General features: G+C 44.6%; 1 long non-coding RNA gene across 1 annotated transcript; it reads left to right on the top strand.

Moving 5' to 3' along the window:
- The first annotated feature begins 1,295 nt into the window (after positions 1–1,295).
- Positions 1,296–5,459, top strand: LOC127055928 (uncharacterized). The gene is made up of 2 exons (XR_007775669.1): positions 1,296–4,156; positions 4,793–5,459. It is a non-coding gene; the product is annotated as an uncharacterized LOC127055928 (long non-coding RNA).
- The last annotated feature ends 12,406 nt before the right edge of the window (positions 5,460–17,865 follow it).

Here is a 17,865-nt window from a genome sequence, read left to right on the forward strand (position 1 = left end):
CCTGGGGCACGGGTCAGAAGGCTCCATGCGCTGCCCTCGCCTGCAGGTACCTCCCCCGAAGCTCCCATTGGCCACAGTTCCCCGTTCCTGGCCAGTGGGAACTGCAGTGGGGAGGGGGTGCCTGCCGCTTCTGAGAGTGGCACGAGGCCAAGTCCAGGGCAGGCAGGAAGCCTGCCTTAGCCCTGTGGCACCATAGGGGTGTCAATCCCGCAGGCCGGATCCAGCCCACGGGCCGTAGTTTTCCCACCCTTGACTTACAGCCTACTACAGTTACAGTAAGAACCATCTCCACTATCTAAATGACCACAGTTAGAAACCATGCTTAAAAAGAATGCTTTAACGTTCTAACAGAGTTCATCTAGCCTTTGTGTATGAGGCTGTGCAGTGTTAGAACAGCATATGCTGTAGCTAACTATGGACCTAAGCTAGACCATGATTTTTAAGCTGCCCAGCTCAATTTTGCCCCATCCCAAAACCTGAGAACCACCCCATTAGCCCACAAGCACAGACTGTAAACTGTTGACTAGCAGTTACAGGGCAAAGAGGTTCTCCACTTGAAACTAACATACTTGCAGTGATATCATTGTTTTCCTGGGCCCAGATTTTTAAAGCTATTTAAATGTTGCTGCACTCAGTGTTGCAACACCTAACTGATACGGAAGCTCAAGTCTCATTTTTAAAAGTGATTGAATAGGATTTAGGCTTGTAAGTGCCTAAATCCCTTTTGAAAATGAGACTCAAGCTTCTAAATCATTAGGCATTGCAGTGATGAGCACAGCAACACCTAAATACCTTTAAAAATCTAGGCCCTAGTCTAGTGAGTGCAGCATTGTTTGGGCTAGCAGGAATCCTATAATAGATTCCCTGTCCCCAGTGGGCGTAGGAGAGAGTGCTACCAGCTGCCTTTTCTCTCACCACGTCATGTCAGACTGACAGTGAAGAGAGGGCCCGAAGAGCTCGTTTTCCAAAACAAGAATTACTTCAAAATCCCTTTTTTAAAAAGTGTCTGTTCTGATTTACAGAATTTTTTTTCAGTCTCATCCCTTTTGATTTACTGGGATCCAAGGCCTGTATTATTAAATTCACTCACCTAAGACCAATGTATATGCCCAGGGAAAGATTTCAAAGGCACAAAGGAAAGTTAGGGAGTTGGGCATCTAACTGCCATGTGTACCTCTGAAAATCTTTCCTAAAATATGACATTGCCTGAAAAACCCTGTGTGATCTTTCAAAACTTCATGTGGTCAGTTACAGTTAGTCAAGCTACACATAGCATTCTGTGCATCCGTGGGACTTCAAAAACAGCCACAATACCAAACCTGACTTCCTCCCAGATGCTGCCTCAAACGCCATTCTTGGAGATGGGACACTTACCAGCATTGCTGCTGCTACGACTAAAACTCTTTTTTAATCCTCCAAATCTGTTGTATGTTTCTAAAGCGACCTTTAACAAATCTATTAAACTCTTGATGCCTTTTTGTTCACAATACTGCCCCATTCTAGATCCCTCCTACTGATCTGGGCCTATGTTTGTGTGCACAGAGGCCATGCCACATCTGCCTGCCATATCTCAGATGTAGACATAGTTACAGCTGCAAGGGAAACTCCTGGAACTGCACACACCTGGACTTTTCATTTGGAAAACTCTGCATTCACATCTGTTATTTTAAAAGATCTTCAGAGAACTAGCATTAAATTTTTCAAAGCCATTGTCGTCCTTTTTTAATTTGCTCAGAAAGTTCAGAGTGTTTCTTAAAGGCTCTGCACAGTACTAGGGAAACTAAAACTGCGTTTAATTGGGAGTTTCAGGTTAACAAGGACTATAGCTAGGCCTGGCGTACGTTGTGTACCTGTAATTGTACTACATCTGATCAGTCCCAAAATAAATAGGAATGGAAAATCTCTGGCTGCATTTTAATATCAAATATTGGAAATTTTATGAGAAAAGAATGAAAACTAAATGTTTACAGCTTGGCTAAGAGCAACTAAGGGAAGGGAATCATTATCCACAAGCAGGGCTTTGTAAAAAGTTGCCTGAGGACTGAGCTTGCTAGCCAGGATAAAAAACAGCTATGCTTCTATGTTCACCAAGGCCGGGGTGTCAAAATCATTTTGGGGAGAGAGACAAAATCTCTTTTTAATTATGGTCTCTGGGCCATGTAAAAATGCATGACAGCATATGTTCTCAACCCACAGCAGATCAACCATGGAGGTCAGTGGGAGATTTGGGAGTCTGGCCTATAAACTAACTTTTTAGTTATTCTCATTATTTACTGTATTCAGTCCCTTAGAGGCATATTCTGCATCAACTGGAGGAAAATTCTGCTCCCCGTTAGGAGCCTTGCTATTCTGCCCTTTGTTGTTCTTGCTTTCTCATCCTCCTTTCTCTTTCTCTTCCTCTTCCCTGGCTTTAGGTTGCTCCTCCTTCCTTCCCAATGTTTCTTTCCCTGTAATATCTTCCAATTTGGGGTCAATTCCTACCCCATTCCACTGCTAAATTAAACAGAGATATAGTTAATACTAGTGTCTAAAGTCTCATTAGTGCAGAGTTAACACTACAGTGAGATTAATAGTAGGCAGAGATCACATCTCTGAGACAGTGTTTCAAGCTCTCTGCAGACACAGACAATACTGTACAAGTAACATTGGGTTTGCAGTTGGAAGATTTTCTTCAGAACCCTGAAAGCAAGAAACTTTATTTTTAATAATGAAAGCTGAGATTCTGCTGATCCTGAATATGCCATGTGGGCTACAAACAGTCTGTGCAACCTGTGGTTTGCGTGTCTGATACTTCTGCACTAAAGCCACAACCCCAGCAGTGTAAAGAAATAAACCAGTTGTGTACTTATCATGATGTAGTGTATTTAATTGCAGTGTGTTATCAATCAGCTTCCTATTTAACACTTCTTCCATATCCCTTGCTTTTGGTTTATTTGTATTACGCTAGTACCTGGGAGACCCAGTCCTGGCCCTCAAAATAGTAAGTGCTTGATAAACACAGAACAAAAAGACTGACTCTGCCACAAAGAGCTTACAATCTACCTTCTTGCTCTGCTTGGCTCTGCCCTACTTCTTGTTCATTGTGTATCTCTTCCTACGTTTGATTTTCAGGGTCTTCTCTTTTCTTTCTTCTTATTCTGCAAGGTCTTTTCCCCCGTCTGCCCTGTTTTCTCTCTCACACCTCTCCCTACTTAAAATTCCATGTTGAAAGTCTGATGCAAAGACTCTAAAGGCTTGGCTACACTTGCGAGTTAGTGCACAATAAAGGAGCCCAGGGCGCACTAGCTCACTACCTGTCCACACTGGCAAGGCAGGTAGAGCGCTCTGACTCCATGACTACAGCGCTCCTGGTAATCCACCTCGGCAAGTGGAATAACGTTTGCTGCACGCCCATTGGAGCGCCGTGACGCCAGTGTGGATGACCTGTCTCGTTAATGCGCTCTGATTGGCCTCCAGAAGTGTCCCATAATGCCTGTGCTAGCCACTCTGGTCATCACTTTAAAATCTACTGCCCTGCCCTCAGGTGCCCAACTGTCAGACCCGCCCTTTAAATTCTCTGGGAACTTTGAAAATCCCTTTCCTGTTTGTTCAGCCAGGCGTGGAATGCTCTCAGCTAATTTTTCCACGTGACCATGCCTCCATGCGCCAGGCGATCCTCAGTATGGAGCAATGGCAAGGTGCTGGATCTCATCAATGTTTGGGAGGAGGAAGCTGTCCAGTATCAGCTCGCTCCAGCTGTAGGAATTACAATACTTTTGAGCAGATATCAAGGGACATGATGGAAAGGGGCCATGACCGGGACGCACTGCAGTGCAGGGTTAAAGTGAAGGAGCTGCGGAATGCCTACCGCAAAGCCCGCGAGGCAAACAACCATTCCGGTGCTTCCCCATGACCTGCCGTTTCTACAAAGAGCTGAACACGATACTTGGGGGCGACCCCACCTCCACTCCGAGTACCACCATGGACCCTTCAGAGCCCAGTTCAACAAGGTAGGGGGAAGAGGAGGAGGAAAGCGGGGGCGAGGATGCTGAGGAGGAGGAAGACACTCCAGAATCCCTAAATGCATACAGCCAGGAGCTGCTCTCAAACCAGGAGGAAGGTAGCCAGTTGCGGCAGCCAGTGCTTGGGGAAAGACAAACACCAGAGGAGGTTTCCGGTAAGCGGCTTTTATTTTGGGAAGGAAGTTATTCGGTGTGGGCTCTTGGGGCGAGGAGGGTTAGGGCTGCATGCATGCCTAGGTGCAGAATAGGGCTTTGATGTGCTCTCTCACATCGCGGTAATCAGCCTCAGTGATCTCTTCAAAGGTCTCATCCAGGCCCTTGTGCAGATTTCTTGAGAGAGCCACTGTGGTCCTTGTCCCAGTCAGGCTAACTGAGGGGCTAGGGGACCATTGTTGCACACAGGCAAGCTGCATATGGGCCAGGGCGGAAGCTGCACTGCAGTAGAAGACCCTCCCTTGCTTCCCAGGTCACCCTCAGCAGTGAGCTATCTTCCAGGATGAACTCCTGTGGAAAATGTGGGGACAGCGTTCAGTATAAGGGCCCCCTGCTGCTGTTGGCTCTCCCCAAGGCACAGAAACCCAGAGGACAGTATGACCATGAAGCAATCAGTCATGCTTGACCCTGTGCTTAGTTACCATTTTGGGGCTCCTATGGGTTTATGTGCGCTCGCTTTGGGATGGGCAAATTATGCTATTGTGTAGACTGTGCTTGCCCTTAAGTACAGAGGAATCATTGCTCTGTGTGGTGTGAACAATGCTGCCTCTGTTAAGTGTTGCATTTTGCCTTTACAGATGCAACCTTGAGATCTCACCCATCCGTGTTATCACCGGCCAAAAGACTCCAAAGAATCAGAAAGAGGCCACGTAGAAGCAAGGAAGACATGTTGCATGAAATAATATAGCATTCAAGTAATGAAAATCAGAAAGCGCAGGAGTGGCGGGAGAGTGAAAGGAGGATCCGCCAGCAGAACGAGGAGCGCTGGCACAAAAGTGCGATGCTCCAGCAGAAAAGCACAGATCGGCTGATTAAGCATAATGGAGTGCCAAGCAGACTCTATCCAGGCGCTCGTAGCCATGCAGGCAGAGCATTACCGTGCCTGCCCCCCGCCCCCACAGCCCTTGTTCCAAAACTCTTTCCCTTGTGCCCCCATGTCACCTCCAATCCACTTTCCCCAACATCTGGGTTCTTGCCACCACCATCAGCCTCCAGCACCTGTAGCTTCACCACCCAGCCCTGAAAACTAATACCCTTACCCACTGCACTCAACCCCCATTACTATGCAGTATAGTCATTCTGAAGTGCAGCACTCATTGCACAGCACTCCAGACAGGACATAACACAAATCTGTGATTATACTGTTCTTCACCCCACCCTTGCCCTTTCTGTTTCCCAAGCAATTGTGTTTCTTTTCAATACATGAATTTTCTTTTCAATAAATGGATTTTTTGGTTTTGAAAACATTCCTTATTATTGCATCAAGTAAAAGATACCTTAGCCCAGGAAAGAAACGGGCACTGCAAATCAGCACAGCAAACACAGATTCCCACTAACATTGGAACCACTGCACTTCACTCCCGTGCAGGGCACCAGACATTACTGGTGGCTTTCAGCCTCAAATTGCTCCTTCAAGGCATCCCTAATCCTTGCAGCCCCATGCTGAGCCCCTCTAATAGCCCTGCTCTCTGGCTGTTCAAATTCAGCCTCCAGGTGTTGAACCTCTGAGTTCCATGCCTGAGTGAATTTTTCACCCTTCCCTTCACAAATGTTATGGAGGGTACAGCACATGGGGATGCTGTGATCGGCCAGGTCCAGCTTCCCATACAGAGAGTGCCAGCGGCCCTTTAAATGGCCAAAAGCACACTCCACAGTCAGGGCTGGCTTTAGGGCAATTCAGTCGATTCCCCAGAATAGGGCCCCGCGATGTTCCGAAGGAGCTGCTGCTGAAGTCCCACCACTGTCTTTGGCGGCAGTTCAGTCGCTGGCGCGGAGGAGGGTCCCTCTGCTGAAATGCCGACAAAGGCACTGGCAGCCGATTGAGCTGCCGCCGAAGTCCCGGCACTGTCAGCGGCGGCAGCTCAATCGTTGCCGCTGTCTTCAGCGACATTTCGGTAGAAGGACCTTCCTCCTTGGCAGCGATTGAGCTGCCACCGAAGACAGGAGCAGGACTTCGGCGGCAGCTCCTTCGAATCGAAAGCCGGCCCTGTCCACAGTCATTCTGCACTGGCTCAGCCTGTTGTTGAACCACTCCTTGCTGCTGTCAAGGTTCCATGTGTAGGGTTTCATGAGCCATGGCTTTAAAGAGTAAGCGGCATCTCCAAGGATCACAATGGGCATTTTAACTTCCCCTATGGTGATCTTCTGGTCTGAGAAAAAAGTCCCAGCTTGCAGCTTCCTCAACAGGCCAGTGTTCTGAAAGATGCATGTGTCATGCACCTTTCCGGGCATGTCATGTTATGCCAATGAAACGCCCGCAGTGATCCACAAGCGCTTGGAGAACCATAGAGAAATACCCCTTCTGATTAACGTACTCAGAGGCTAGGTGGGCTGGTGCCAGAATTGGAATATGCATCCCATCTATCGCCCCTTCACAGTTAGGGAAACCCATTTGTGCAAAGCCATCCACAATGTCGTGCTATACGGGGACATTTTGACAAACCAGTAAAGTACCTGAAACCACTGTGGCTTATTGTTAAAAGCAGCCTATTCAGCAGTCTCAGCTTGACCAAGGCAGGAGGGGAGCGGGGTTTGAGGTGCCACAGAAAGGGCAGCTTGACCCCATGTCCTTCCTGATAAGAATTGTGTTGAAGTTGCTGATACATGCATTTTAAAGAGCAGGATGTGCCCTAGGAATGTCTATTGGGATCTCAAGACTGCAAACTCTGGAAAAACCCACACTGATTTATCAATAATCAGAAGGAACCTCTTGCTTGACCATTGAAACTGCTTACTTAATAAGTTTTCTTTAAGGGACATGTCATTCTATTACTAATATATAAATAAGGGGAAAAAGTTTGAGGTAGTTGGACTCTTTTGGGACTCTCCTTCTTGTGGTCCCCACCAGCAGACGGAAGATTTGGCCACTGGAAGCCTGCTGCTGTGTCACTTGAGAGCCACACTCAGCTTTGGTAATTATCAAGGGTTGTGGGTGTTTTACTAATCTGTTGCGGACATGTGTAAGTGCTTGAGATGAAGTAAAGTTTAGCTTTAAGCGAAAGCACTCTTCTGTTGTCTTGTTTGTGCCAGCCATCCATCAGTCGGACGGCCGTGTCTCCCCTGATTTATTTCTTGACACTATCTCGCACAGAATAAAAGTTACCAAGAGCTTTGGGTTGAAAGAACCCCTGGTAACCCTGCACATTACCCAGAGTCATGATTCTTCTGAGCAGGATATGATTAATGGCCCTGCAAACTTGCATCAACATGATTCCAACAGTCGACTTTCCCATTCCAAACTGGTTAGCAACCGATCGGTAGCTGTCTGGAGTTGCCAGCTTCCAGTTGCAGTAGCTACCAGCTTCTCCACCATCAGGGCAGCTCTCAATCTTGTGTCCTTGAGCCGCAGGGTTGGGGCGAGCTCCTCACACAGTCCCATGAAAGTGACTTTTCTCATCCTAAAGTTCTGCAGCCACTGCTCGTCATCCCAGACTTGCCTGACGATGTGATCCCACCACTCAGTTCTTGTTTCCTGAGCCCAGAAGTGGCGTTCCACGGTGGTGGGCATGTCCGTGAATGCCACAAGCAAACTCGTGTCATATGCATTACTCAAGTCAATGTCGTCGGAGCCCTCACTGTCACTTTGGATCCTAAGGAATAACTTGACTGCCAAACATGACGTGCTGGCAAGACTCGTCAGCGTACTCCTCAGCAGTTCAGGCTCCATTCCCGCAGATCAAAAGGGAAGACAGAGTGCTCAGTACAAAAAACGTTGAAAGATGGTGCCAAATGTGGACGGAAGCACAGGGGATGCTGGGATGTGAACTGATGCATCATGGGGCATTGGGACAGGACCTAGAATGCCTCGCAGTCCTTCCCTCCCCCCCACACAAGCCACAGCGCCAGAATGGGAAGAGGTGCTCTGTGGGATAGCTGCCCATAATGCACCGCTCCCAATGCCGCTGCAAGTGCTGCAAATGTGGCCACGCCAGTGCACAAGCAGCTGTCAGTGTGAGCAGACTGCAGCACTTTCCCTACTGCACTCTCCGAAGGCAGGTTTAACTCACAGCACTCTACATCTGCAAGTGTAGCCATGCCCTAGGTTTTGTCTACACATGAAGTTGTTCCTGGTTAACTCCATGTGTGGACACTTATTCCAAAGTGAGTTAATCTAAACAAGAACAAGGCACTCTTATTCTGGAGTATGGGTGTCTACAGATGGAATTAATCAGGAACAACTCGAGTGTAGAAAAGCACTTGGTTCTAAACCCCTCTGCGCAGGGACTTACCTTTATTAATATCCTTGGAACTGCCTAGGTTACTTGTGGGTGTTATAGACAACACTCGTTCTCTTCTGCTTATAGTGTCATCCACCATCCTCTCATGTGTGGGACTTGAAGAAATGTTTATGACACAGCCAGAGAATTAAACTGAAATTATCAAAGGAAAATGCCTGGGTGATAGATTATTATTAAGTTGTTGCTGCTCAACCTTTCTTAACGGGTCTGTGTTTTATGGTTTCTGATTAGAGACTTACAAACATTATCACAATATAAATAATAATGTGCTCAGTTTTGAAACTCCCAAACACCTCTGGCTGCTAGAAAGGGAAGAGCATTTTCTCTAACTTTCTATCCAAATCCACTTGACTGTTGTAGAAGGGGATGGGATATCTGATACTTTACCAGCATCTATTTTTAGGTCTTAGTCCTGGGTGAATAGCTCCATTCCTGCCCATGAAATTTCCCAAGAAACAGTGTAGTAAAACTTGCCTTAAAGCCTGAGCCTGCATGACTGCTCCCCACAGGCCTCCCAGAAGCAGCAGCAAAAGCTGACAAGACCCTGATCCAAGGTTTTCACTGGATCACTTTGGGAAAGCTCTGAACCGCAGAAGAGACACTGGAGTGGCTGGCAGTGACTGTGGAAGACTACATTGCATTGTCTTGCACTCAGAGCACATTTGCAAGTATTCAAGTTAGAAACTATTTCGGATGAACACAAAGATTCTGTTGAAATTGTTGGCAGGTAAAAGCTGACAAGGCTTTTCAAATCCTGTCTGTTGTTATGATTACACCCCTTAATATATTAAGAAAATTCTTTAGGGTGAAATAAGGGATTTATGTAAGAAACAGAAATGATTTGAGAACTACACAAATGACCGTGGCAGCAGAAATTTACCAAAATGTAACAATAAATGAGAAAAATCAAGCACCCAGCAGGGATGGAGAAGAAGAAATGTAATCGAGAGGGATATCAGCTGCACTTCAATCAGGCACTGCTGCACCGGGGGAGAGGGTAAAATGAGGCCCTGCCATGGTAACCCCTCCCGATCACCTCTGGACCTAGAGTTGGGGGAGGGGGCACTACTCATTGTCTCCCTCCCCTCAGCCATATGGGATTGGGAAAGAAATGGCAGGAAGGAGCCAGCCAGAGCCTGAAGCTGGCACAGCAGCTGCACAAAGGGACTATGCTTCAAGTAGGGACCAATGGACAGTGCTGTTATCAGACTACTTTCTGCCATTTTCACAATGAACGTTCTTGCCCTGTGCCAACGGGCTTTTGCTTCAATCCCTCCCTCACAATCTCCAGCCCTGTTTTTTCCTATCTTTCCAGCTAGCTAATCCCCTCCACAATATAACACCCACCAATTACAAAACTAACATGATGTTTGCTGCCATCTCATTGTTCACTCAATGTACTTACCTTTGTCTTGTCTATTTACATTGTAAGCTCTTTGGGGCAGGGACTGTCTTATTCTCTGTGTGTGCGTGCAGTTCCTAGCACAATGGGGTTGCTCCCTGGATATTACAGTAATAAACATGATAAATAAGGGCAAAAGGTGATGCAAACACCTGTACCTCAGCCTCAGAGTAGTGCAGGCACTCAATAAGAGCCAGCAATCGAAATCAGTATGTCCAAAACACCACAGAGCAACCAGCAATCAAGAAAGAAACTCAGTTCCCCATAATAGCCACATTTATACAACACCCCAAACTCTGTAGCCGTAGTACATAGTGCAACTGGAAATCATCCCATGTCTGTTGCTGAAAGGTGTTTCCATCATTACTCTACAAAAATATGCACCGAAGCCAAAATTTTCAAATGTGAATAAATGCTGAAAGTTAGGCACTTAAATCCATATTTAGGCACCTGAATAAATGTCCTGATTTTCTTAGGTGCTGAGCTACCACAACTCCTCTGGATGTTAGTTTTTGTGCTTAACTTTTAGGCACTATTGTTTATTCAGTCTTGGTTTAAGGCTTCTGAGCTGCCCACCTCTGCATTCTTCATGAGAGGGAGTCCACACTTGTGGATCTTATTTGATGTCCCACTTTGTTATGTAGCCAACACACAGGACATATGAGGGTGTCAACACCTGCTGTACTTCACCCTTTCCCTTCCCATTACCCTGCTTGATCTAAATGTCACAGTCATCTTGTTGCCAACATGTCAACCCCTGCAGTGCCTAGCTCAGGTACTATCACTGATGATCCAGCTCATTGCCATGTGAATCTGCCAATCTGAGAGGAGAGGGTGGTGCCGGGGAAGAAGTCCTTTCTCTCTTCAGGAAGCAGTCTGAGTTTTGTGTAAAGGTTCAGGCTGACTCTTTATTTTGTCCAAATGGCTCTGACCATTTCTATTGACTATGAATTTGCTGCAGATAATGCAGCAAAGCGTGATGCTTGCTGTGCTCATTTACAGGCCAATACAATGGGAGTTAGGCACATAAATACCTTCTTGGATCTCAGCCCTTGGTCTGCTTCCCAGCAGTGGCGGCATCTGAGTTCTGGGCACAGACTGAAAGCCGTCTAGAATAAGATACAAGGCATGTTGCCAACACACATTCTAAAAGGCTAGTGCAGACAAGGCAGTGTATACTCTGACATGTTAAACTGGTCGCGTTAAATGCCTAGAGGGGAGTCCAGGTGTTAGCACCCTTTGGAACATCTTAGTTACATGTGCTGACATCCTTTAAATCCTAATCTAGACGAGTCCAGGGGGATGGATATGTTGGTGTGTACCTTGATGTATACTATATTTTAGGTTCATAATGACTGAGCAAACCAGATCCTAAAGCCCCCATGCTATATGGAACAGGGATAATGTTTGAGGTGTGAAAAGCCCAGACCTCCCACTGTACTATTGTAATTCCTTTTAATGTTCATTCTTCTGTCCAAAATACTCTAATGAAATCTCTCCTGAGTCATTTTACTATGAAACACAGAGCAATTAGTTTTAATGGAACTGAAAATATCTCCTTATGATACACACGTTATGTCACTAAAGAAAATGCATAGTATTTATGGGGGGAAACTTTCACACAGACCACCTGCCTTGTGCATGTAGTTTTCACCTAGTCACCCCCATTGTTTAGTCTAGCAGCTATTGCTAGACTCCCTGCCACTCTGCAGTGCCTATGTGGGAGTCTGAATACACATAGCCCTGACAAGCAAGCTGGGAAGGAAATTGGCTCACTAAAGGCAGTCAGAGGAAGTTTGTATATATAGTTACGAGTGGAGACACCTATTCCTCAAGCCCCTAAATGACAAGGGCAAAACTAGTTTTCACATAGGGTGGAGGGGAATTAAGACTAGGGAGTAGAGGCCACTCAACAATCTGTCGCCAAGGCAAAACTTCAATGTGCCATCTTCAACCTTCTAGAATAGAGGTTGTCAACTGTGAGTGGTCTTGAACTTTCTTGGGGTGCATGATGAGCCTTCTGCTGGTTCATAGAAGTGGGGTGGGGGGGAAGCACCAGGGTTTCAGTGCCATTCAAATTTGAGTGAGTGGCATTGTGACCTGGCTTGCAGCGTCACTCAGATTTGCACCAGCTCCCGAGGCAGCTGCCTGCTTTGCATATAGGTAGAGCAGCCCCTGCGGGGAACCTCTTTTGCCCATGACATTGTAATTCAGAGAGCAATAGAAGAGTAAACAGAGGATATGAATTATCAGTGCAAACTTTGTACTCCAGTCTAGAGATCTACAGGGTATGGTCCAAGCTAGAGTTTGATTAGAAAGCCTGGGAAGAGGCAGAATGCAGTGTGTACATTGTGTGCAAGCAGGTATGCCATTCCTATTAAAGGTCCATGCAAGTTCTGTTGTCTTCTGGGTACAACTCAAACCACAACCATGATCCATGAATTTTGTTCCTCTGAATCGCATTGGACTGAACAAAACAAAAATCACAAAAGCTTGATCATGGTCTACAAACGCCTATGTGGAGAAGAGATTTCTGATAGCAGAGGGCTCTTTAATCTAGATGACAAAGGTGTAATGAGATTCCATGGCTGGAAATTGAAGCTAGACAAATTCAAACTGGAAATAAGGTGCAAATTTGAACAATGAGGGTAATTAAGCACTGGAACAACTTACCTAGGGATGTGGTAGATTCTTATCACTTGAAGTCTTTAAATCAAGGTTGTTGGCATTTCTTAAAGAGATGTTCTAGCCTGACTAGAAGTTATGGGCATGATGCTGAAATTACTGATGAGATTCTATGGCTTGTGTTATGCAGGTCAGACTAGATGGTCATAATGGTCCATTCTGGCCTATGGGAGAAATTGTTCTTGTTAACATAACCTCTGAAAAAGCTCATCATCTGGTGTCCAACTATCTTGCTATCCATACCCACAACCAATGAGACTATACAACCAATGAGAAAGAGAAGAAATTGAGACAGGAGGCACTTTCTGCACCAGTGCCTGAAATATGACTGAAAAGAGACTTCCTCAAGTAATCAGGAGTCAAAAAGTGTCCCATCAAAAAGTAATGATGAAAAACCACTCCTGACCCTGGGAGAAAAGAAAGAGATGACATTGTACTATGCAGCAACCTGCCAGCAGATCAGAAATGAACACAGGATCAAGCCTCAAACAGAATATGTAGCCATATCCTGGATGGCTCTCTGCTACTTCTAACAAAGAAATGAGGGCTCTGCCTGTTTTTTACACTTTGGCAATACTTGCATACCTTGTCATGCCAATAAAGTCTAACTGAATTGAACTGATTAAACACCATGGTATTACTGTATGAGTAAGTGTTCCATTTAGCAATAAAGTTTAGATTATAGTGACAGAATCTTAGCAAGCAGTCAGACTATAGGAGGCCTCATCATTATTCACTGATATCGGGTAAATAAATAAATGAACCTAGAACCCATCTGGTTCATAGAGATCTATGCTGTCTAACAGCTCTGCTTTTAGAGATTATAGCACATAGGACTGTTCTCTAAATGCCAGTCAGATCAACCCTGAGACTAGGGGCCACTGTTGTTTTCCTGTACCAGTATCCCTCCAGTAAAGGTAAAGTTGTGGCTCAGGAACATTCTCACTGCATGTTCGATGTCTCTTCCTTGTAAAATAAATGCCTGGGTTTCATCTGGCCACTTCTGTAGCAACAGAGGGTTTTTATGCCTGATCTACACTTGAAACTTTTGCCAAGTGCCTTAAGGATCTGATATTTTCACACCATTTCTATGCTGGCAAAAAGCCTAGCATAGATGCAGTTATACTGGCAAAAAAAAACAAACAACCTTTTGCTGGTCCAGCTTTTTTGTTTGGGGAAATGGTATAAGTTTTATTATAAAAACACTTTTTCGCTGGTATAAGCTGAGTCTACACTAGAAGGGTTTGCTAGTATAGCTATACTGGCTAAACAAAACTCTACCTTGAGACAATACTCTTCTATAATGAACCTTAGTGGCCTCATCTGCTCCCTAAAATTTTAACTTAGAGCTTGTCTTCACGTACAGCACTACAGCAGTGCAACTGTAGCACTTCAGTGAAGATGCTCGTATGCCAACACAGTAGCTATGTTGATGGCAGAAGCTCTCCTGTCGACATAGCGCTGTCTACAAGGGGGGTTATGTCAGTATACGTCACTCGGGTATGGATTTTTCACATCCCTGAGCTATACCAGTTTAGGTGTGTAGTGTAGACCTGGCCTCAGAGTTGCTCAACTGCACTCATTACCAATACTAACTCTACAAATCCAGGAAGGCACCAATTATGCTACACTTCACATCTACGTTCATGTTCCAGATCAGCCAAATACTGTAAATACCCAAAGATGCTCACAGTTCCACCACCCGCTCCTTTCTGGTTTGATCACAATATAGATTTCTGATTGTATCTTTTCTATGTTTGCACAGTGCTCAGAAAAATGGGGCTCTGATATTGTCTGTGGTCTGTGCATAACCCCATAATAGAAATATTTATTTAACCAGTCACAATGCACACATCCAGTTCCTCACAACCATTCATATGCACAGCCTAAATTCCAAACTCAGATTTACCTATATATAAATATATATATAAATTTGTGTATGTTAGGGCTATCAAGCAATTTTAAAAAATCGTGATTAATTACATGATTTAAAACATTGCAATTAATTGTGTGATTAATTGTGGTGTTAATAATTGAATACCATTTATTTAAATATTTTTGGATATTTTCTACATTTTCAAACACTGATTTATATTTATTTTTAATTACAAATATTTGGACTGTAAAAAATGAAAGAAATATTTTTCAGTTCCTCCATTACAAGTATTCTGGTGCAAACTCTTTACCATGAAAGTCAAACTTACAAATCTAGAATTATGTACAAAAAAACCTGCATTCAAAAATAAAACAATGTAAAACTTGAGAGCCTACAAGTCCACTCAGTCCTACTTCTTGTTCAGCCAATCGCTCAAACAAACAAGTTGTTTATATTTGCTGGAGATAACGCTGCATGTTTTTTATTTACATCACCTGAAAATGAGAACAAGCGTTTGCATGGCACTGTTGTAGCTGGTGTTTCAAGATATTTACGAGCCAGATGTGTTAAAGATTCATATGTCCCTTCATGCTTCAACCACCATTCCATAGGACATGCGCCCCTGCTGATGACAGCTTCTGCCCTATAATGATCCAAAGTAGTGCAGACCGATGCATGTTAATTTTCATCATCTGAGTCAGATGCCTACAGCAGAAGGTTGCTTTTCTTTTTTGGTGGTTCAGGTTCTATAGTGTTGCTCTTTTAAGATTTCTGAAAACGTGCTCCACACCTTGTCCTTCTCAGATTTTGGAAGGCACTTCAGATTCTTAAACCTTGGTTTGAGTGCTGTATCTATTTTTAGAAACTTCACATTGGTACCTTCTTTGCGTTTTGTCAAATCTGCAGTGAAAGTGTTCTTAAAATGTGGGTAAAACCGAGCAGAAGGCATACAATTCTCCCCCAAGGAGTTCAGTTGCAAATTTAATTAACGCATTATTTTTTTTAACAAGCGTCATCAGCATGGAATGGTGGCCGAAGCATGAAGGGGCATACAATGTTTTAGCGTATCTGGCGCATAAATACACTGCAATGCTGGCTACAAAAGTGCCATGTGAACGCCTGTTCTCACTTTCAGGTGACGTATATAAGAAGTGGGCAGCATTATCTCCCACAAATGTAAACAAACTTGTTTGTCTTAGCAATTGGCTGACCAGAAGTAGGACTGAGTGGACTTGCAGGCTCTAAAGTTTTATATTATTTTGTTTTTGAGTGTAGTTATGTAACAAAAGAAATCTGCATTTGTAAGTTGCACTTTCACGATAAATAGATTGTACTAGAGTACGTGTATGAAGTGAACTGAAAAATACTATTTCTTTTGTTTATTATTTTTACAGTGCAAATATTTGTAATGTAAGCAGAGTCAAAATGAGCTCTGGTGGTGAGCTGTGGAAAAGGCCTTCAGTGGCTGATCTTGTTTGATGGGCACACCCACCCTGCCTGGCATGATGGGACTGCTTGCCCAAAGGTTCACTTGTGGCTGGTGTTGGATCCCCAGTCTCTTTGTTATTGGGGCAAGAGTAATAAAGTTGTATTATCCTGGTCAGGTGAATCAAGGACAGTAGAACTGTACTTGGCATTTTATGACGGAGGAACTTGCCCTCAACTAGGTAGCACTCGTTAGGCAAGGGGCATGGGTTCCAAAGCTCAGTGAATTGAGAGAGGTTGGGGGTACTGGCATGTGTGGCCGCTTGGGCACCAAATACCACCTCTCTCTATGGTGTAATAACAGGGCTCATTGAGGCTCTATTAGGAGTCTTGTTATGTACTGTAGAGCTGAAATCACATATTCCTAGGTCTAAGCATTAGATGTAATTTGGGTTAGGGGTTCTGAGTGTGCCAGCACTGAGGCTCCTCTACTAACAGCTGACATCACTAAAGAACTGAAGTTACTGAGAGCTGTGTTAAGTGGGGATGGGCCTGAAGACGAGGTGAGTGGCTAGTAGGATGGCTGGCGGAGAGGTGCAGCTGGTGGTGAAGACTGCAGCAGAACCCCACAGAGAGGCAGAGCAATCAGCTGTCGACTCGAGCAATGGAGCATGTAAGGTGCCCCTATACCTCCCCCGCCTTTCCACTCAAGCTGGAAGGTAAACTCTGCAGATGAACTTCTGAACTCTGGGGCTGCACTGACCAAGGACAGAAACTGTGGGAGAGGTGACTTTTGGGTTGTTGGACTTACGACCTTGAGGGGAAATGGACACTGCTAAACTTACTTGGAGGTAGGTCTTTTGCTCTTGGTTTATGTTATGCATCCTGTTTGTGGGGTTTCCCCACATAATGCCACATTGTTTCCCTCCTCTATTAAAAGGCTCTTGCTACACTCACACTCTGTGCTTGCAAGAGAGGGAAATATTGCCTCTTAGAGGTGCCCCAGGGGGTGGTATGTAATTGTCCCAGGTCACTGGGTAGGGGCTTGAGCTGGTTTTGGCTTGTGTTATTGTAAAGGAACCCTTAGATCAGCGGTAGGCAACCTATGGCACGTGTGCCGAAGGTGGCACGCAAGCTGATTTTCAGTGGCACTCACACTGGCCACCAGTCCGGGGGGCTCTGCATTTTAATTTAATTTTAAATGAATCTTCTTAAACATTTTAGAAAACTTATTTACTTTACATACAACAATAGTTTAGTTATATATTATAGACTTATAGAAAGAGACCTTCTAAAAATGTTAAAATGTATTACCGGCACGTAAAATCTTAAATTAGAGTGAATAAATGAAGACTCGGCACACCACTTCTGAAAGATTGCTGATCCCTGCCTTAGATACTGAACCTGACTCTTGTTGCTGCTAACTCTGATGGGCAGAAGGGTAAATATATGAAGTGGACACTGTACACTTTGTATTCTGTGTTGTAATTGAAATCAATATATTTGAAAACATAGAAACATCCAAAAAGATTTAATAAATTTCAGTTGATATTCTATTAACAGTGCAATTAAAACTGTGGTTAATCACGATTAATTTTTTAGTTAATTGTGTGAGTGAACTGTGATTAATCAACAGCCCTAGTATATATTTGTCTATTTATTAGCTGTGGAAGTGCATTCTATAATATGTCACAAGATCAGAGAGAGTTCAGATTCTGCATTTGAGTGTAACAGCAAGGAAGTGGATATCTGCATTATTGCTAGCTCTGTGCTGGATCTGTGTATCCTGCATTTTCAAGGCTCCGCGTTCTTCTGAATTTGCTTCAGGAACCACTGTCAGCCCTCTTCTATCCTCATTCCCTTCACCTCCAACCAACTGTACTGAAGCTAGGTCAGCCCCCTTCCTCCCTTGGCAATTCCCCTCTAGTAGGTGTTTGCTTCCTCATTTGCAGGTAGAATGGTGCTCACTGCTAACACCCTTTCAGATGTCTAGGTAAGGGAGTTGGTCCACAACTGATAATCAGA

Source organism: Gopherus flavomarginatus, chromosome 7 (assembly GCF_025201925.1).
Source record: "Gopherus flavomarginatus isolate rGopFla2 chromosome 7, rGopFla2.mat.asm, whole genome shotgun sequence".
Classification (NCBI taxonomy): domain Eukaryota; kingdom Metazoa; phylum Chordata; order Testudines; family Testudinidae; genus Gopherus; species Gopherus flavomarginatus.